This window comes from Bactrocera dorsalis, chromosome 2, assembly GCF_023373825.1.
Source record: "Bactrocera dorsalis isolate Fly_Bdor chromosome 2, ASM2337382v1, whole genome shotgun sequence".
NCBI lineage: Eukaryota > Metazoa > Arthropoda > Insecta > Diptera > Tephritidae > Bactrocera > Bactrocera dorsalis.
This window is the reverse complement of record NC_064304.1, coordinates 95,038,110-95,057,042: the sequence shown is the minus strand read 5'-3', so window position 1 is coordinate 95,057,042 and position 18,933 is coordinate 95,038,110. Positions and strand designations below refer to the sequence as shown.

Below are 18,933 nucleotides of genomic sequence, written 5' to 3'. Positions count from 1 at the left end.
TCGTTTAGAGGCGTTACAAGCCTGGCCAAATACAACTGGAAATTAGCCTTCCAGCATCCACACCCATACACATTCGCAAACGCCGTCAGCTCAAACGCTACCCACCAGACCGCAGGCTACACTCTCTCTTTCAGTGGACGTTCCACACACACACACACCCACACAAACGCGCAAAACTTCGCAAACAGCGCTCGTTCAATGTCGGCAATAACGATTTCCTCCCCCCGCCAATACCGTTGTACGACCGGTGTTCCAGTACGACATGTGCATAGACCATGCCACAGCAGCTGTCGCTTCGCAGCCTCAGTCGTTTGGAATCTTTTCGTGTGTCTGCGCGTCCGCAAAACGAGTGCGCGTGTGAAGTTCAACGCGTCCAACGGTGATTACCTGCCGTAACGGTGCGACCATTGAATATATTAATAGCGGTTCTTTGAAAACGAACAGCTGTCGTACAAACCGAGAAATCCGAAAAATGTAAATAAGCGAGTTTCTGAAATTTTTTCGGGTAATTTTTAAAGTAAAGTTTCGCATAATAAGTAATTACTGTGAATGCCGTGTAAATAAGCAGAAATGTGTGCGTGTATGTGTGAACAAGCTTCAAGCAGCGCTGTTGCAAGATTATCGCTACCACCACATAAATAAATTTGAGTCGCTAAGGCGCTTTTGTGTGTATGTGTATGTGTGAAATGTGCGTGTATTATGGCATATCACGACACAACGGGATTAATGTGGCATAATAAGGAAATGCTTTAAGATCAAAAAATGTGCACACGTAGCACAAAAAGGAGCGCATAAAAGAATTTGCCAAATAAAAGGCAGCGCAGAATTAAATAAAGTAGATTGCGAGCAAGCAAGTGGCAACTTGAACGGTATAAGTGCCGCTGCGGCAGCGGCCAAGTGAAATTGGAATAAATCCTGTTGGCAGGCAAATGTCAGCCGCGCAGCTCAAGCTGCTTACGTCGCGTTTTTGTTTCCTCTTTTTTTGTGTTTTGCTGATTGACGCAAAGTTTCAAAGGATTAGGACAAGCGAGTGCGCCACTGGGTGCCAACTGGGTAGCCACACACATACGCACCCACAAAAGTGAGGAAGTGAGGAGAGGACGCAATGTGGGCGCTTGTGTCGGCGCGGCAAAGTGATGGCGCGACTGAGTGACAGACTGACAGCCTGACAGGCTTAGCGCACGCACACATATGCGCGTAATATGTGTTGTATATATGTGTTCATGGTGGCAATGTGTGCCGCTGGCGTCTTAAAGTAGGCAATCAGCACTTGACATGCCTGCGTGCTCAGGGGGATGCCCTGCATGCCGCAAGCGTTGGCGAATTGAGAACGAAATTGTTTGACTTTAGCCATTTTAGCTGTTCATATTTGTTTTTTTTTTGTTTAGTTGTTCATGTATTAGTTAAAGTCTAAAGAAAATTATGATAAAAAATAAATAATTGTTTATACTTTGCTGTTGGTTGAATGCCTGCTGGCAGTTACGAAGTGTGCAAAATTATAATTTACTCCTCTAAGACTTGTGCAATAGCAATTCATGATCTTATATGCTTGCGAAATAATAAAAGCAGATAAATTGTTGAATAACATCAAACACCTAGAGAGTGTAACGATTGGATTGTATTGAGTTTATATTATAAGTGTATACCTGTGGCCGCATTGGCCGAAAAATCTGCTTAAACTTTTGAGTATTTTAGTCTAGTGTTAGTAATACGGTCATAATTGAAAACAAAAACGTTAAGATTTCATTACTGCATACTTTTGTTCAGTTTGTATGACAGCTATATGCTATTATGATCCGATCTGCACAATTTCTTAGCAGTTGGTAGCGTTGTCTTGCATAATAAACACTACAGAATTTCTTGTAGATACCTCACCAAACGAAAAAGTTCTCCACACAAGCGCTTCATTCCTTTCATACAGTTTGTATGGCAGCTATACGCTATAGTGATACGATCTGAACAATTTCTTCACAGATTGCATAAATGCTTTGAATAATAAGCCATGCCAAAATTCGTGCAGATATCTCGATAAATGCAAAACTTTCCCATAGACATGTTACAGTAGTTCGATAGCGGCATTTCCGACAAGTGAGCAGCTTTTAGAGAAAAAAAGCATATGTGCAAAATTTCAGAACGTTATCTCAAAAATTGAGGGACTAGTTCGCATATGCAGACGTACGTAGAAACAGACATCGCTAAATCGACCTAACTCGTCACATCTGTCAATTACATATCGTCACCTGAAATGCAAAATATTGCAACATCACTTTTCATAAGTTTTGAGGCGAAGGAAAATCTGTAGAATAAAAACAACTCATATGGAAACAAAATTTTTGTTTTGGTTATAAAATGGTTATATAATGGTTATAAAGTGGTTATATATTGGTTATAAAATGGTTATATATTGGTTATATACAGGTTATAAAATGGTTATATATTGGTTATATCTGACAGCTGAAACTGAAAATTTTAAGTAACATACTTGTATACACAATATGATGTGGTGAATCGTTAGCAACAAAAAACTTAATTTCGATTTTTTTTATGGCATGTTGTTTTGCTTTTTAGGTGACGATGTATACTTTATAGGCTCCACTACGATTCCTTGTATTTGTCAAAAACACCACAACAAACTTGATATACCTTATTCAGGGCATAAAAAAGTACATTAAGTAATCTATTCATTTGATCAGACTTTTCAGCACTTGAATATTAAGAGGTGGCTTATAATATCTGCACAAATCAGATCCGAACTAACAAACAAAAATATTAAAATTTTTACAGATCTTAAGACAAATCTTTATTAACGCGAAAATTACAATCTTTATACGATTTTCCAAACTCCCCTTTGCAAGGTTGGCTAAATCTGTGATGACTTCATGACCTTCACTGATTAGTTTATGCTAAGCACTTCTGCAACATATTCGTAGCCATGATGCTATTGGAAACTCAAAATTTCAAGCAAATTCGTTGGGTTAGTTGCTTTTCGTGGTAGAAATAGTCAATTGCGTTTTAAACAAGTAGCAAAATTTTCTCTATGAACGGATTTTAAACAGAAATTCAAATCGCATTCCTTAAACTCTATTTGCTGACGTTATGAACTTATCGCCGCATTTTGAAAGTTTTCATTGTGCTGCGGAAAGCAAGCGAGAAACACATACTCCATTAGAATTTAGACACCAGCAGCATTCTGTTCCTTAGCCCGCTTTCTACGCCCCACTCTCGTGGCAGCCCAGAACTGGAAAGCAGAGTAGCTTTTAAAGCAAAAGCCAGCAACATGAAAGCAAACGAGCATTGCCTGTGGTCATGCATAAATTAAAAGCGCGTTCGCATCAGCAAACACACACACACAATACAGCCGCACGCAAGAACACAAAGCACTTCAGCCACGCACTTAGCCTGGCAGCCTACATTACTTGCCGGCACACACGCACCCACACACAGAGCTGCCGCAAAGCGTGGCGCGGCGTACTCCATTTAGAGTGCATTGCCATTGCTTTCCATTTTGCCTTCGCCTTCAGCGCACACCAAGTAAGGGCGTGTGAAAAACACACCTCCACCATGCAAAAGCCCGTTTGTGGCATGCAACTAAGCACACCGCCAACTTACTCAACCGTTATGTATGTGCCGCGCAAGAACGTCAGTTCGAAAATGTGACGCGATCGCGTGCATCAAATGGAAATTGCCGTTTGAAATTTCGAAAATGTGAAACAAAATTTCCAAACTCCCAAACATGCGACAACATAGTTCGCGGTAATTACAGCATACTTAGAGGCGTTTAAAAGGTTGGCCTAACGAACGTCCACCAAATGTGTATACAGCGCAATAAAGTCGTGTATAATTTGCTGAATTATGTTAATAGTCGCAAATAATATAAGAAATTTGCATAAAGAACATTAACTTTGCATATCTGCAGGCGCGTGATCTTGGCAAAACACAAAAAATAATATATATGTGTACTAGATAATATAAAATGTACGCTTGGGATAGCAATTTGCATAAGCTCAGAATAAAGAAAGCAAGCTACGCGCACTCATGTAAGCAACTCTCAGTGTGTGTGTGTGTGTAGAAGATAGGAGATATGCGAGCTGAAAGCGGTGAAAATATAAAATATCAGTTGCATAATTTTACGCTTCATGATAGCATCCATTTATTTTCCGAAAAGATATTTAAGCGCATCAACTCTGACAGCATAGTTGGCCAAACAAAGTTATTTATATAAATATACATATATATACATACATACATATTTATAAGTGCAGAGTACATACATACTCTTTGTGTGCAACGTTGCCAGCGTGTTCCAACGCTGCTGACCCAAATTCGCCTCAAGATATTTACTCTCAGCAACCAGAAGTTAACTTTTGTAAGTCAACTGACTTTCTGCATATAGACTATATATACTCGTATAAATATATATGTTAACTTATACTGATATATACGTATATATGTTTGTTATATATATAGTATAGTATAATAGTATATAATATAAAAGGCGTATGTAATTGCTTGTAAAAAGCGCAGAATTCAAATGCTTTACACACACATATGCACAACACTTACTTTTAAAGCCAAAGAGTCGTGAGTGCATAGAGAGCTATGTTGGCGCTTAACTACAAGAAACAAGCTTCGAAATATGCAAGTTCACAGCTAAATTATTAAAAAAAAAAACTTAACGTTTTATGAAATTGGCTTTAAAGCAATTCGTTCTGCTTTGCTCATCTGAAACTATAACATTATCGAATTCTCTCGGCAATATGTGGATTCCATGTCAAACGATTTGCGCTGGCTTGGCGGCCAAACATTAAACAAGCCAATACTTGGAATGCTGTTCTTAAGCCAGTCATAATTCAGTGAAAGCGTTCTACATAGCCGGCAGCCGGAGGGCCACGGTGTGGGCTTTCAGGTGTGTAAGGGTTAATTTCCCAACAGCTGCTCTTTGGTATACAATTTTTTTCCAAATAGTTTTGAAACGGTCTTGCAACATGAAGGCGAGTGTTGATGGAAACTTACATTTGTTCACAATCATTTTACGACTGTGTTGTTGTAGGCTGTTTCTTACTAGTTTTTGGTTGCTAAAATCGAAAATGATAATAAAAATTTCCTAATAGTTAGTTGGGATTTTTTGTGTTCTATTCTATACACCTTGACTCAAACAACCTCCATTTACTCAAATGGTTGTATGTGATGAAATTTTGAACTCAAATTCGTAATCAGGATACCTCTAATATACCCACAGACCTCTTAGCACATCAGTCGCAAATTTTTCTTTCAGATTAGTTGTGTAGTACATATTATTGCCACATGTTTGGTCGCTCATTTTAGACGTTTTTCGGCAATCACTCGTCTCAACCCCGGTTTAAGAAGCTCTCAATATAGCACTAATTTTTGATCTCTCGATATTCCTGGCATTACATTGATTTCATAAATATTCGGCTTTGCCGTTGATTTGGCTACTTGACTAGGTTTCACATATGATCTTTGCGTTTAACATTGTCGTAGTTGAATAATTTTTCATTAGCAGTCATACTTGTATGCCAACTGAAAAGAATATCACAAGAAGAGTAGCTTTCCCACCTATGTTCGATATATTGAAAGTTTCACCACCTCTTGGCCAACCGCATGAAAATAATTAAGAAGATTTAGAAAATGCTAATAAATTTAATTTTAACAAATTTTGGTAAAGCATTACATTTGAAACGCTAAAAATTCTTCCAATTTTGTATTTTCGGAATCGCTGCAAATTTGCGACGATAGCAAGTTTTGAATACTAGTATTTAACTTAGTACTTATAACAGATATTTCTAGCAAACTATTATATATAAGACAACCAGATGCTTCAAAATTTTTGCCACACTTTTGGAAGCAAAAAATGAAAAAAAATTGCGCGGAAAATTTTACTCCTTTGAAGCTTCAGTGGAAAAATAACGCATTGAATATTAATGAATGTAACCTCTACTAAATCCATCTTCCAAAACTTCTTTTGTCAAATTCAGTTACCAACTTGTTAAATTTAATGATGAAATAATTTTACGCAACAAGTTGTTTATTAATGTTCTTCTCAGTACAATTTTGCATGAAATTTGAACGAAATTTCCAACTTTATTGCATATAACAAGGCGCAAAATTTTTCAGAAATATTATAACTAGGTTTGTTTGAATGAGTTCATAACATAGAGAACATAGCCTACATTATATTTTCAAAAAAAGTTAGGAATCTTTACTAAAACGCCTATAATCGAATTCAGGATATAAAAAAAATTACCTAATATAATTAAAATGCCGCCTTTTTAGAAGCTTCTTATTTGAACAAACAGTGTTAATAGTACTGATTCAATACCTTTCAATGGCTTTTTGAGTTATTCGATTCGGACATTCAGTTCGGGAAATATCAAGAATGTTAATAAATTTTAAAATCGTTAGTACATACTAGACCCACTTGTTTATTATAGCCTTGTCGGCAGAAGTTAATTGATCAATTAATCGCCATTTGCTCGAGTAAAGCGTTGATTCATCATACGAAATAAAAATCTTATTTTACTTTTTCTTCTTCTTTATTAGCGTAGACACCGCTAATGTGGTTATAGCCGAGTTTACAACATGGCTGTTTCCTCCTCATTGTGGGGGGATTTTTTACGTGGCGAATCCAGCGCATAACTCTGGGAAGGTACAATTCGCCTTCTCACTTTAGCTCGCCTTCAAACAACTGCAAAGAGGATATTTGGTCTAAGGCTGAAAGTCGTGAGTTACATTGAGTCATATGTAACCAATCGTTTCTGGCCACTCCCAGGTGAATGGCGCTCGGAGAATTTCCCTCATTTGCGTGTACTTCTACTGACGGACCCATCTTACATTGAATCATATTATTTCTCTATATTAATAATTAATCGACTTCAAATTGAGTTGCAACTGGAATGTAGCTCTGCGGGTTGTTGTCCACACTGTAAATTTGACTGTATTTAACTCTGCGGGTTGTTGTCCCGGCTGTAAATTTGATTTTGTACATTGATAAAAGCAATCAGTTGATGATTAGAAGGGAAGAGAACACAAACAAGTTAAATTGATCGTTAAATGAGTAGCCGGCTGTTCGAAAGACAAAAACTGGTTACTCAATTATAATCTTTAAGCACCAAATTATTTTCACTTTGCGAAAAGGCTATTAGGCTGCAACAGAATATGCAATATAGGCGTCATTGGACTACAGGCGGGGAGTCAATGTCATGAATAAAGTGCAGCGCGGCTAACACGTACAGTTAACTTCCTACAAAGCGGTCGTGTGGGAAATTGAATACATAAAAATCATATAAAAAGTTCGATGTTCATAACTCAACGTCTATACAAGGTTCTCTTCACCAAAAACCATATTAAATTAAGATTAATGGTTTGTGTTGGGGCAATAACAGGTTTGAAATGCAAATTTATAGAAATTTGCAACAAAAACTTTTCGCTTGATTAATACAAATTACTTACATATATTAAAATTACGCAGAACCGCCCTCGTTTATATACTTCTTTCTGGCTAATTTGACGACGTCACGTACCGACTCTTTGTTTTTAATCTTCTTAGCATACTTTCGGCGGCAATTATTTTCAATTAACATTACTACTGCAGCTCGAAACCGTGCGAAGCAGCGAGCGCACACAAAAGTGCGCAATTAACCGTTATAGTACCTAGATATACTATACGAATGTAATACAAAATCATTTAAAGTGCTAAAAAACATTTAATATCAATAAAACCACTGTGATTAGAGTAAACGAGAATAATAATATAGAAAACCGTAATTGTGCCAAGTGTACATCTAACCGCAAAAATGCTGAAATGCCAAGAAACTACAACACACGTGTCAGTTTAAAGCCAACGAGGCAGAAGCCGAAATTGCTTTTGTTTCAGGCCGAACATTCCGTGATTGCAAGCCCACTCAGTGCCACAAAGGAAGGGTGCTTTTAGGCGCAGTGAAGTATAACTATATTGATGTGGAATTTAGAGTGTGTGTGTGTGCGCGCGTAAAAATGTGAGTTCAATATGCGCTAAATAAAAATCGAAGCGAAATAAAGTTACAAATCAATAGAAGTGAAAAGTGCCAGAAAAACACGCCTGCAACGGAGTAGATGCTCACAGCCCAAGTGGGCGCTGCGCGACAAACGAGCCAAAGTGGAAATTCAGTACGCACGAATACTCGAATTTCAAAGGCAGAGCACAAAACAATAACAACAAAACAAAAATTCTATATAAATCGGAACGTAAAGTGGCAAATGAGTGATGTCGCCGAGCAAAGCGAAAAAAAAGAGGTCGAAAGGCTTGCTGCTGCGTCGCCGCTGATATCGATCTGCGGAAAAGGCAAAGCAACAAAGTTTGCTGTAGCGGGGCTTGCGCTGAATGCCGCTCAAATTGAAACCTAACTAAGCGTTAACACAATAACAAGGACAACAAGCCCGAGCGCAAACGGAACAAACGCAATCAGGAGGAATGTTTGACAAGTGTGGAAAATAAAGCACAAAGCAAACAATAATGAAAATAATAAGTGGATTGCACGTGAGCCGAGTGTAGAAATGATAAAGCAAAGTTTGCACACATTCAAACTTCAGAGCTACAGCACTGCGCGAGGAGAAAGTATCCGGGCAAAGTAAAGTGGATCAAATACATTTGCAACGGTAACTGGAGCGTGTAGCAGCGAGTGGAGCGAACTAAACCGTTAAGCGGCTATTATTCACTTGTGTAGCAAGTGTGTGCATGTGTGTGAATATTTGTAGGAAAAAATATAAAAATATGTCAAATGTGAGATCAAAGTCAAAAGTGAGAAAAAATCCGTTTAAATAAAAGAAGGAAAGCAAAAAAAAAACCCAAAGAAATTGTGCGAAAAAGTGTATACCCACAAAAATAAGGAGTGTGATATTAACAATAATACTCAGAGCAAAAGCAACAACAGCTGGCAGGCTGCAGAAATATAACCAACAAATATAATAACAAAAAAAAAACGCCAACAGAGTAGGAGGCAGAAAGAACACCGCATCAATTCTTGAGGTAAGTTAACTAAAATGATTTGTCAAGCGAGGCAAGGCGATATATCTGTGAGCGAATAAAAATGGAACTTCACAGCAAACTCATAAGAAGGCGCTCTTTAGAGCACGAGCGCATAATATCTGATGAAATTTTTACTAGGCTGAAGAAAAGAAACAAATTTTTTTGTTATTTTATTACAAATATTTATTAACGTCTTTAAATTATGTTGCTCATGAGCAAATGCAAGCATGTCAATATTTTATTCAATTATTCATACATTTACAAGGCTCGGTTGGGATGGCCTGCACTGCCTACAGAATGAATTTTCTTGGCTTACATAGATTCATGACGCGTTCACCGGATGCACCAGTTTTTCAGTCTCGAAAAGAGAAAAAAGACACAGGCTGCCAAATCGAGAAAATACAATAGCAGAGCAATGACTATTATTTTTTGTTTAACAATACAGACAGTCAGAAACAAGCAACAATGTGAATCGAATTACGGTAGTGAAAAATCCATGCATTTTCTGCCCACAAATTTTGACCTTCACAGCGAACTGCTTCACGTAGACGCCTCAAAGCTACTAAGTAGTATGCCATATTGACCGTTTGACTCTATGGAACAAAGACATAGTGAATCACATCACGTTTATCATAGTAAAAAAACTTTTTGATCGATTTCGGCATGGTTGTTTTGGTATCGAGGCATATTTGAGCACTATTCGCTAGATTATTGGTTAGTTACATCTTATTCATAAGCCCTATGTTGTCCAGTATCTCTTGCGTAACCTCTACTCCGCATTATTTTTGTAAAAATTTTAGTTGTTATAGTAAGTTTCATTTCAATGACAGGTTTCATAACCAAAACTTTAATCAATATGTGTTGAGTCAATCCAAAACAGATATGGAGACGCTCTGCTAACTCTCTGATGACAACACTACGACTTTTAAGCAGTGCTGCCTAAACTTTTTTGATGTTTGATGACTTAGATGGGTGGCTGAACGACTAGTACGAGCCAAATTTTCAATGACTTCGCGACGCTCACTGAATGCTCTATGGCATTCAAATATTTGTGTTATTCATAAAATGGACTCCTTAAAAGCTTTTGCAGTATTTTTAACCGTGATTCTATTAGAGACACAAAATTTAAAGCTGACTTCTAGTTAAACTCTATTTGCTTTGGTGAAAATCGCCACAAAACTGGCAAGCACACACTAATTGACAAATTATCCATATTATTGCAGAACAAACTTTACATGAAACTAAAAAATAATGCAAAAAAAAATCAAAAAAATATCCATTTTTTGAGCGCTGCTAATATTTATGGACCCCTCTGGGTCAGATGTGTTCAGATGGTAGTATATATTATTCAATGTATTCAACCTAACGCTAACCAAATGAGCTCTAAGGATACATAACGTGGTCATGATTTTAATTAAAGTTTCGAATGCGAACTTAAACCAATGAGTGATTATAAGTTATTAGCCACAAAATTGAACACTTGAAAATAATAATTCTAAGATTTGTCCCCAAATAAGATGCCTTCACATTTCTGCTCGGTCAATAGGGCTTCCAAACTTCAGCATTTTCTGCTCACTGCAGTCTGGCATTGTTCTTACAGCAATTCGCATCAGCTGACTGTGGTGTTTGTCCTGCCTTTCTAGACACAGTGTACAAAAGCCAAAGTCAAGGACGACAAATAGCAGTTTTGCGGCAGTAAGGCTGCAAAACCACCTGGCCGCAAGTACAAACACTAAGTAAGTGAGCAAGCAAAAGTTAATTCCCTAAGTTAAAGTGCGAATGGACACAGCTGCAAAGCAAAGAAAAATAAAATCAATACAAATAGAACACTTAACTAAACATAGGCGCAAACACAGGCCTCGCAAGCAAAAACAACTGAAGTGTTGACCGACTGGAGCAACGACGCCGTTAGAAATGTGGCATGGTAAACGTCTCCCCAACAAACTTAATGGAAAGCAACTATTAAGTGGGCGAAACAAAGTTGTATGATATCCCCTCATCAGTGCAAGTTGCTTAGCATGTGTGCATATATGTGTTAAGGGTGCTTGTGTCAATGTGGATAATATACTGTGTACATAACGGTGTTTCCCTGTCTAACTACAGTGCCAGCTTTTTGATTATGGCACCGACAGAATTTCATGTGAGTATATAAAATGAATAAATGGGTGATTGGCAAGACACTCAATTCAGCCGGTAAGTCAAGTAGCACCAGACTGTCCGCCAACAAATATCCTTAAGTGAATATATGGTTTAATTCAAGCATGACCTCTGAATAGATAATGAAAAGTAAAGTGCATTGGCAGTTTAAGCGCCAATCAAGTTGGAACGTACAGTAGTGGCGCAAATTAGGCACAGAAGTTGTGATAAAAGCGCGTGTACTGCACAATATTTTTTTGATTATTTCAAAAGCGCATATAATGTTGCCAACAAAAAAGTGTGTACCATTGATTTATTTTCTCTGTAATTAAAACTGAACTAAATTACCACGAAACGCTTCAAATATTCCCATTAATGCTCAAAGCTTTGCTAACAGTGTCACATAGTCGAATATGAATATGGTTTATTTCTCTTTCGAAACAGTTTGTGGTTGAGCAATAATATTTCCTTGAGCAATAACACAAATTTATCATAAATTCATCAAAATTGATTTCATTGAAAAATTCTCAAAACTCTATTTGGCTGTAAATGACATAGCGTCATTTAAGCTTTCACAGTTCGGCAACTAACTTTCCAAATAACTTCAACTAGAAGTGGACTAGGAAAGTATATGAGAATTTTAAGGTTAATATTAAAACGACATTAAGCGTAACAGAACTAGATACATTCGAAAATTATAATGTTTTAAATTGTGTGAAATACTTCGAGAAAAGTCAAATATATTTGAATTAAATTAGTTGTCGAAAAGATTTTAATTAATAAACGAAGTTAAAGAGGGGCAAAAAGAAGCGACTTAGCTGTTAACCCAAGTAAAATTTAAATATTTTTATTTACCTCGATACACAAAATCCCCGACGTCCCTCTTCCCTTATTCGGAGGCTCGCGCCATCAACCCATTGATAAGGTAAAATATTTGAAGGCCAAATATTGAAAGGAGAGTAAAGAATCGTCTTATAATGGTGTAGAGGGGCTCTCACACAAAATAGTACAATGAGGACTACACGAACAATGACACTGAATAATATTTGGATATTGCAGACAGGTGCCCGCTCTAAGGCTTAGCAAAGCTAAAATTCTCTGTTACTACAATTGTATCTCTGAAAACGCTTATACCACTGCATTACTGAAACTTCTCCTGGCGGCTGTTTCTTCGGTTATATGCGCATGATGGATATGTGGACTGTTCGGGGTCACTGGTGAAGTGGCGCAGATGAGACGAAGGTAGGAAGGGAAGAGAGAGAGAGAGTATTCTGTGCGCCATCCCTTTAGCTTAATTTTAGGCTAGCGAACTCCACCTCAACTGAACAATCAGAATCAAGTCCTTGTTTGGAATATTTTATATTTGTAAAAGATATTTATGTTTTTTTAAGTTTTTACTTCATTATTTGCATTAATGAACTATGTCAATATTGAGTACTGTCATTTTGTGGGCGTGGCAGTATCCTAATAAAGTCGTTAATAAAAGCTTCTTCGCAACTTTTTCATTTTATGGAAAATTAGAGCTTACACTCAACCAAACCTGATTTCATTTCAAACAAATCTACAGAATTCGTCTCACAACAAAATATTATCTAGCCTGGTTGATTAAGCGCCAGGCTCACTGATGCTCAACAGAGTAAATACGGTACATATTGTGTACATTTGCGTCTGCCTGCCAGTTGAATATTCACTGACCTGGCTAACACTGAGCTGCAATTAAATAGGTCAAAGTTTGGGAGGATTATGAAGAGTACTGAACTCAGCAAAAATGCGAGCGAAGTGCCTGTAAATAAAAAAGAAATAAGAGAATGTCGGATGAGCAAAAATGATTGAAATAAGAATTGGCCAAAACGGGAACATAGCATGGCAAAAATCGTTTTATTTGCATTTACTTTCGAATGAATTTCAAGCCAAACTACTAGCCGAAAGCCAATTTGAGTGCATTAGCAGCAAAAAACAAGCGCAAAGGATGAACTTCTGAGTGAAAAAGGAAGCTATCCGTTCAAACAAATTGCCAGATAAATAGAAAAAAAAACTAACAAAAATGTAATGGCTTTGTATGCAGCTTCTTCAGAGAATTAGGTTATATGGTAATATTGCTGCTTGTGGCATGGTTGCACAGAACGTAGTGTTGTTGGTCAGTGGAAGGCGAAAAACAATACCAAACATGTATATGTAACTACAACTAACGGGAATTCCTGTTTCGAGTAAAGGATTTAATCACGCTGAATCTAGAAATGAAATTTGGAAAACAAATACAAAAGTAATAACTTTGAAAGTGCTAGTAAAAAGTCAGGGATGAGAAGGTATATGGGTCCGATAAGTGAAATATTTTCAGAGGTTATACCCTTGCCTTGAATAATAAGCTATGCCATATATAAAGAAGAAATTTCGTCAAACAAACGTGTTTTCCAAATAAAACCTTGACTTTGATCATTTAGTTTATATGACAGCTATGTGCTACAGTGATCTGATCTGAAAAATTTTTGTGAAAATTGCCTTATTGCCTCAGATAATAATCAGCGCCGAGTTTCGTGAAGGTATCACCTAAAATGAAAGAGTTTTCCATACAAGCACTTGATTCCGATCGTGAAATTTGTACGACAGCTATATGCCATAAAGCTCCAATATCGGCAATTCCGACAAGAGAGCATCTTCTTTATTAGAAAGGAAAGTGTGCAAAATTTCAGGTCGATATCTCAAAAAGTGTGGAAGTAGTTCGGCAATAAACAAACAGACGAACCCACGGACGTGACTAAATCGGTTCCGCTCACCACGCTGATGGTCTACATACAATATATATTTCATTGTCTTAAAGTTTCTGGCAAGCTCTATATACACTGCTCAGACTAGAAATACAATGCATGAAAGTAATGCAACTCCAGGCTTGCACTCTGGCCCTGCTTGTAAGAGCCGCTCCATTCAATATGTTTTACCACGTTAGTCGCCATTTCGCACTTGCTACTACAACACAAAGTTCTTGCAACACAAGCACTCAGTCGTTTACCGAATTGAAGCAAATTTTGCTAGCATACTTTGCGGCGTTTATACAAGCAGCCAAAAGATTTTCATATTAATCATTTATACTCAGTACTTTTTCGCCTGAAAACATGACAAGCGTCGTCTAGCTCGCACGCCATACCGCTAGTTTGTACATCGATTACTTGGGCAATATCTTCATGCTCATATATTTCACTATTGCTACAATTTTATCGATTTACTTTATGTGCTTTCCGCAACCCATGGCCGATTTTGTGCCAATAAAGTTCCGGCATTCGCACGGTTTTCTTCAATTTGCTGGCACTACTGTGACGCCCCGCATTTCGGCATTTCCGTGCTAAGCGCTTTTTGTCGGTTCGTTTTGGCGCTGTCAAGCAATTTACGAGTAGTGGCGCCCCTTTTTCGCCAGTTTCCAAATTGCTTTTATATTTGGCCGGCCTGTGAGCGCGTGTTTGTGCTGTGTGTTTGTGTTTCGTTCACAGTCTGAGTGCTTTTGGTGCCAATCGAGCATTTGCGTGCGCATTTTGGGCTGAATTACTTCAGTTTTTGGTAGAAATATTGCTAGTGAATAACCGAAGTTTGGTCCCCTCACCACTGTATTTGCCGACTTATCGATCAGCGCATACCCACTAAAATTATGTAGATATACATATATACATATATATATATATAGTCGACAAAGTATTTTCTATATACATAGATATATGTATATTTTTTTCTGAAGAGAAAGCAGTCATAAAAATTTAAATTTTATATAATTTTGTCCGCTTCGTTTTTCTCTTTTGCAAATTTCTTCATACGTAAAGAACATTCCGCTAAGCTTTGAGAGTCGCAGCAAACTAGTTAGCATGGCCTTCACTCTAACAGTTATTTGCGCAATTCTTCTTCTTCTCTTTTGTAAAAAAAAAATTCTAACTCATTCTTTGAAGCATTGAGTAAAATTTTTAGGACAAAGCTGGTTATTATACCCTTGCAAGATGATGCTACAGAGTATAATAGCTTTATTCACCTAACAGTTGTTTGTAACACATAAAACTAATAGAGTTACATATAAGGTTATATATAATATATGTATCTATATATAAAAGATCAGGATGACGAACGTAGTTGAATTCAAGTGACTATCTGTCTGTCCGTCTGATAATAAAGTGTCACAACTAAGCCCAAGATAAGGTAAAAGGCTGGCTTTTGTAAAACGAACTGTATTTAGCAGAGACATCCATATGAAAAAGGTTTAAAAAGTGGGCGTGGTTCCGCCTTCTAACAATTTATATAGCGTGCTAAACGTAGAATATCCAAATGCGTTCGCGACAAATCTTTTCAACATCCCTTTCCATCCGAAAAAAATACGAAAATGGCTGAATCGAACTATGACCCCTCCCCTGCGACACCTACTGGACCAAGTTTGATGAAAGTATTATCCTAATATTCCTAAATTGCAGTATTTTGTTTAGGAGGTCTAAGCTTCCAAAGATACTACCGCTTTTACCCGCTAAGGATGTACCTCTTTCGGGATCACGCCCAGTTAGTATTATCTAACTTTGCTGGACTTGCGGAACAGTACGCTTATACACAAACCCTTAACTCCGGCTGTTTTAGCTCGTATTTAGACCTGTGAGATCTCCATTAGGCATTACTTCGCAGTACCAAGCTGGACAAGAATGCCTCTTCACAAACTCCCTGCGAAATTATTCAGCTGGTCTTTAAGTTTTCCGCTGTCGTTCTCTTATCTTAGATCGCTATTTCGGTCCAAACTTTCATTTTCGCCCATATCAGCTTTTTTTTGCATCATGTAACTCATAACGTTGTCGGGCGTCATCTTTTGGTTTATTATTCGTTCGATGATAACTCTCTCCACTACATATCTCGAGCAGGAGAAAAATGTATGCTCGGCGTTTTCATCGGCATTAATATTTTGTGTCGCCATCTTAGCCGAATCTGTGGAGATATTCACTGAAACAGCCATGGCCTGGTAAGAATTACTTCAGATAAAAGTCTGTCTCCCCGTGTCGTCTCTCAATACTGGCTGTTACGTTCTTAATGAGCTTATGCGTTCATCTTCGTTTTCTGTCTTTGCCACTCTTCGAGGCTCGCATGCTTCTCCTATTTTCGCTCATCAGCCGTTAGACGCCTATTCATAGCTCTTGATAGAGTCTACTTAACTCTGAGGCCATTAAATCCGGCGGCATAAGACCAGATATGATACTGGCTGCTTCATGGGTGAACTATACAGTGTGAAAAAGGCACTTTTTTACTTTTATACAATTCATGTATTAATGAAAACATCGGGAGAGAACTTTGCACGAATAGTGCTTTTGAAGTGTGCCATCGTACAAGCAAAATTATTCAAATCGAACTACAACTTTTCCAGCACCCAGATAATAAATATATAGATCGCAATTCCTATTGTGAATTTGTTTTATCAAAAATATCGATGAATCTGTTAGATATATTATTAAATTCAGGGATAATCCTCTCCTGATAATAGTCATTTGTGTCAAAAATGGGTTGAATCGGAACAGTAATTCCCTTAGCCTCTAATATAGATATGCAATAGAGAGCGAGAGCGTGTTTTTCTAACAACGTTGCCGCTTTGTGGCAAAAATATATATAATCGGTTGAAAACTTACCTTAGACCCTACATAACCAACCAACTGTATGCCTGGATGTATGTATTTCCTCAGCATTAATCCGAGAAAGTTGCAAAAATGTGAAATTCGATTAAAGCCGAGCTTAGCCTTCCTTACTTGTTTTTATTTCCTTACGCTTCTCATCCTCCATTTGCCCATCCATTATCTGCGTTGTACAAATTTTTCTTAATCTGCCGCACGCGCTGCACTTTTGCAAAATTTTTGCGTCTTTCGTTGATTGGAGAAAGCAACACACAAAGAGGCAAATTAATTTCGGCAAGTTTTCTCCATCATCATACGCATTTAAGCCTCATCTGGCGTCCTTTAAAATCACTTAACGACTTGGGAGTGGAGACCAAAGCATATGCTAATTAAGGCATGTTCTTGAGTTCTTGCGACTAATTGAAGCGTATGCGTTTTTTTGGCGAAGTTGCAGATGACTAGTACATATTACATAAGAAACTGTGTGCCAAGCTTTCACTGTGGACGACTTCATCATGTTAGCTTTACAATAATGAGGCGGCCTTTAATAGAACGGTATTTTGTAGTTTAAAATTCTTTTAGATATTCCTAAGAAATAACAAAGCATGTTTATATCACATAAAAATCAAACTTCTGAATTGGAATCTCCCAATTCTTTAGATAAAACACAAACTCAATATTAATCGTCAATGCACTTATGCTGTGTCTGCGATTGCAATGAGCTGAACACGCCACTCACCTTCAGTGTGGAGAAAGCGAGTCTGCATTCCTTCCATACTTATTCCATACTCGCATGACAATTTTATTTTTATTTAATTTTCAACTTAACTTCCACTTGACTCCATGCCAAAGAAAAAAAATGACTGCAACCCATCCAATGGCTTGCCGAAGAATGGCTGCCTCGCTTCTATCGAACCACGACTGCGGTGGAATAAAACTCGTCAAGTCGGCAGCGCAATGAAATTGGAATTCAATCAATTACCACAACAATTTCGCAATGTGGCCAAATAAATATGGCTGCTCATTATTCGTGAAAGCCAACTGAAAAGTGCCGGCCATAGAATTGACTATACAGGCGGAGGAAAGAGTTTAGAGTTTGAGGAAAAAAAATTGTCTGATTGAAATTTGCCGCAAATCAATTCAAGAAAGTAGAATTTGAGTTCATTTGCATTTTAGCAGCAAATTTCGCAACTGAAATAATACGAGTAGAATCATAAAAAACGAAGAACAGAGAATTCAAGCGCAAGCCGAGACACGACTATGAGAGACGTGGCAAAGTAGGCGTCTGTGTATAAGATGAGTAGCAGCAAAGTGGGTTACGGTCGTGTTTGCGTGTGCGTAAGCAACACACTTCAAAACACACAAGATTGGTCAGCCACAAGGCCAGCATGCTGCTAAAGACCTCTGTCATGTACGGGAATGACCAGATATTCGATAAGCGCGTTGAGTGGTTGCATTGAGCTGTACTTGTATTGGTAGGTTGTGCTGACGGATAACTCACGCAATGGATTAGAGCAGTGTCTGCTGAAAACATATTATTGCTGGAAGTTATTGAAATTATTCTTCCTTACTGACGTAGGCAACACTTTCGCTGTTATAGCTGAGTTAGAAACAGCGCCCCAGTCGTTCCTTCTTTTCACTGTTTGGCACCAAATCGATGCCAAGTGCAGCCAGGTCCTTCTCAATCTGATCTATCCAACGGAAGGGAAGTCTTCTTCGTCCTCTGCTTCCACCTTCGGATATGGTATTGAAAACCTTCAAAGCTGGTGTGATCTCCTGCATCCGGACAACATAGCCTAGACATCGCAGCCGCTGTCTCTTAATTCGCTCAACTATGTCAGTGTTGGCGTATAACTCGTAATGCTCATCGTTCCATCGACTGAGATACTCTCAATTGTCAATGCGAAAAGGACCATAAATATTCGACAAAACCTTACTCTCGAACACTCTTAAGGCGTACGTTGAGTCTGAAGGATTATATCATTGTTCATGTCTCCCCATCATATAGCAAGACTGGAATGATGAGAGACTTGTAGAATTTTCATTGCCTGCTCAGTCCAAAGTAGCTCCTAATGGCAAAAGTGACTCTGTGTTGGATTTTAAGGCTAGTATTGTGTGTTGTTGGTGTTGATGCTGATTCGAAGATAGACGAAATTATTT

At 37.9% G+C, this 18,933-nt stretch overlaps 1 protein-coding gene across 3 annotated transcripts in view; it reads left to right on the top strand.

The window, feature by feature from the left end:
- Positions 1–320: 320 nt before the first annotated feature.
- LOC105230981 (neuroligin 4-like) overlaps positions 321–18,933 on the top strand; it is a 188,059-nt gene continuing 169,446 nt past the window's right edge. For 2 of the 3 annotated variants that reach the window (XM_049449718.1, XM_029552312.2), the window contains exons 1-2: positions 321–505; positions 7,568–9,025. The gene's annotated coding sequence lies outside the window, so the exon portion shown is untranslated. The remainder of the gene's footprint in view (positions 506–7,567; positions 9,026–18,933) is intronic. The other variant, XM_029552311.2, reaches the window with a different exon arrangement.